Below are 3,788 nucleotides of genomic sequence, written 5' to 3' on the forward strand. Positions count from 1 at the left end.
TTCTCATGTTAGTTTATTTTAGCTGGGAGTTTATGAACAGTTATCCAAAATATTTAATTCAAAAAAGCTTTTACTCACCCGCTAATATATATGAACTGGGTTACATATTTGGAACACAATGGTTAGTAAGATTTAAATTATGTTAATCAACAAACACGTTGGACGTCTTTCTCTGTGCCAGGCACACTGTTCTAGGCACCCAAATACTGCAGCAGCAGTGGCTTAAAATAAAGAATATTAACTATTAATAAAAGTAAGTCCAGAGCCTCGGTGGGCAGCTCACCTATGACCTCCGTAATACAAATGGTTTTTGTATTCACATTTCCTCTTCATAATTTGGAATTTTCCTTTGGGCTTTTTGCCTTGTGGTCATAAAACACCTGTTTCAGCTTCAGGTATCTTGCCCTCACAATACCGTCCCTAAGCAAGATGAATGAGGTGGTGAGAGAGATCTCTTACAATTCTCTTTTTATCACAAAAACAACTTCTATCCTAAGGCTTCCCAGCAGAATTCCCCCTTGGATGGGTATTGATGATAGAAATTTCTGTGATGTTGAAACCGTTCCATCATGTGCGCTGTCCAAAACAGTATCTTCCAGCAAGCACTGGAATTGTGGCTAGTGTGTCTAAGGAGCTGAATTTTTAGTTTTATTTAATTGAAATGGAAACACATGTATCTCGTGTCTACCCTATTGGACAGTGCGGTCTTTGCTTCTTTTTGGCTAGAACTAGGTTATAGCCACCAATCGTTGGGAGGGAAGCCGGAGGATAATTAGCTTTTACAGTCTCCGAGGGAGAAAAAGTTTAGGAATGGCCATTGGGCAGCATCCAACAGTGTCTGCCAGAAAAAGTAAACAAGAGAGAGTGTCATAGAGCTGGTATTGCAGTGGGGGAGGCCAACAACACGAAGATGTGAATACATTTTAAAAGGTAGCTACCTTCAGGTCCGAACAAGTCATGTTATCTAAACTCAGTCTAGATAATTGGTCTGGATTCTAGAGTAACGTAATAGGGCCTGACTGAAGGTGGGAGGGAGTCATTTAAGAAGGGGGTCAGGAAAAGCCTCCAGGATCTCAAAGTCTGGTAGAGAGAAGAAAGAAAGAATATATTCATATTCAGGGTGGCATATATGCATACGCACACACATTTATTACCTAGCTACTTATGCACATAGTGAATACAATGTCTGTATTAGGAGGAAAAACAAAGCAACTCTGAGTGTTTCCCTGGGATCTCCCACAAGCCTCACACGACATAGCAAGACGGGATCTGCAGTACAGAGGCTTTGGACTGTGGCCCATCTGCCACCCCTGCAGCAGCAGGTGATGCAATACAGCTTTCCTGGATTGTGTACACGGATATGGTTAACCAGCAATTTCTCAAACAGTTTCTATAGGGTGTTGGGACGTGGGGCCATCACAAACACAGAAAAACTTAGAAAGGACCTGCTATGTCCTATAATTTCAAATGCTATAATGTTCTTGATGCCTGAGGGAGAAGCAGCAGTAGATAGACCAGTCCTTCAAGAGGCTGTCAGGGCTGGGTGGCTTAATTAAAGTAAGAGTTTGGTGTGACAGCCTAAGTGACAGTAAACTTCAGACCGTATCATCCTCTGAGAGCTTTGTACGTGTGGAAAGGACTGCTTGCCGTGTCTTATGAACCCACATTTGCACAGAATGATAATAACTGTGGGTTGTGTGCATTCAAAGGACTACAGTGCTGAAAGATACACTTTCTAAAGTCCTTTCCAGCTTAAACATACCACCTGTTGTGATCTATAATGATTTTTATTTTCAAAGAGAGTATGAGTGAGTGATTTCTATGCACGAATGACTGAAATTATTCACATAATAAAACATTTCCTCCATATTTCTCTTTGGAGTTATGGTAACACCCTAGATAACTCTTTTCCTGATAATTCTGTACTTAGATAACTTTCTTACCTATGAAGTAGAATGATGCTATGTACCAAGTTGATGTTATTATTTGGTAAACAAAGTTCAAAAGAGACATGCATGCTTATTTCAGCTATAGGCTGAAATAGACTTTGTGGAAATAGTCACAGATGCTAAGTTCATATGAGAATTTGTGGCCATGACAATAGTAACATAGCTATTATAATCTCCATATTGCTACAATAAAAGGCTTTTATCTTTATAAAGAAAATAGATGATGATGATGATGATGATGATTTTGTTAGGCAATAACAATTCTTTTAAGTAAATTCAAGAGAAATGTGACCAATTTCAGCCACTTAAGGCAAAAGCACCAGTTTGCCTGGTAAGTTTACTAATAGATTTGAAGTTACCTAATGGTGGTGACGGTCTCCCACTTTTTCTATCCATCAGTATCCAGACCTACAGTGTTCAACGTGGTAGCCACTAGGCACCTTGGCTATTTACATTCAAATTTACATTCATGAAAATCAAATAAAATGAGAAGTTATTTTCTTACCTCACTCAAGCTTTGTTTGCAGTGTTAGACAGACACCCATAGTCACCATCCTGAACAGCCCAGACCTAGAACATTTTTATCACAGGACATGGAATTAGCGAGGACACTGTTAGGTTTACATAGTTGAATCTAAAAACTGTTTGTCAAATGAAGTGCTATTTAAAGTTAATGCCGCCCTAAACGGTTTGGCTCAGGGGACAGAACATCAGTCTGCGGACTGAAGGGTCCCAGGTTTGATTCTGGTCAAGGGCATGTACCTTGGTTCCGGGCACATTCCCAGTAGGGGGTGTGCAGGAGGCGGCTGATCGATGTTTCTCTCTCATCGATGTTTCTAACTCTCATCCCTCTCCCTTCCTCTCTGTAAGGAATCAATAAAATATATTTAAAAAAATAAAGTTAATGCCATAGTGTACATTAAATGAAGGCCATTTACCTACTATCACGAAAGTTCTAGTCATATGAACAGGTTCCTGGGAATTGGTCCCTAAGGTAAACTATGTAGGGGCCTTAGGTAGTACTGGCCTTGAACCCTTGCTCCCGCCCAGCAAGAAAAGCCCTGCCCTGGGCTCTGCATTTCCTAGGGCAGCATCCTAGCTCTCCCCTCCAAGGGGTGAAAAATCTCCAGGGCCAAGGGACATGTACTTCAAGAGCCTCCGTTCCTACTTCTAGACCTTGTCCAAGGTACCCATGACTCTGCACACACACCTGGCCTAACAGGTTGTTATGACTGTACTTCAAGAGCCTCCGTTCCCTTCCTACTTCTAGACCTTGTCCAAGGTACCCAGGACTCTGCACACACACCTGGCCTAACAGGTTGTTATGAAGGTATATTTCCCAAGGCAGGAGAATAGAATACACACGGTGTTCCCCCAAAATGTATTCACCCTTTAACAGTTCGTAGCCTAATTTTGAAAACGAAATGTATCTTAATAAACACTGTCTTTATAATTATTCAAAGTGCGTGTATATATCTGTGGAGGACACCCTATATTTTACTTGTTAGTTTAATACACTCCTTGTAAATATTTAAACACAGGGTATGTGAGCCCTGGTCTGCAAACGATGAGGCGGGTCAGGCAGCTGGGGTTGCTTGGCTAGTTTGCTCACTATTACGCTAACTGATCACAGCTGACAGCACTGGATCTCACAGGGAAATTTCTCTCTAAGAGCTGCTGGTCCAGGGAGGTCCCATGCACCCTTTGCAGGGACCAAAGCCAGAGCTGCTGAATGCCAGCACGTGAGAGCGCGCACTATCCTGGCCCGGAACCTGTTCCCAGCTCTGGTGTATTTGGGACGAATGAGACGACTTACCCTGTGGCATGAGAAGGCTTGAA

The 3,788-nt window shown here is 41.9% G+C and overlaps 1 long non-coding RNA gene across 1 annotated transcript; it reads right to left on the minus strand.

Moving 5' to 3' along the window:
• Positions 1-294: 294 nt before the first annotated feature.
• Positions 295-3,788, minus strand: LOC106728051. The gene is made up of 3 exons (XR_001364298.1): positions 3,766-3,788; positions 2,455-2,519; positions 295-420 (listed from the first exon to the last, which is right to left on the minus strand). It is a non-coding gene; the product is annotated as an uncharacterized LOC106728051 (long non-coding RNA).

Source organism: Myotis brandtii, unplaced genomic scaffold (assembly GCF_000412655.1).
Source record: "Myotis brandtii unplaced genomic scaffold, ASM41265v1 scaffold525, whole genome shotgun sequence".
NCBI lineage: Eukaryota > Metazoa > Chordata > Mammalia > Chiroptera > Vespertilionidae > Myotis > Myotis brandtii.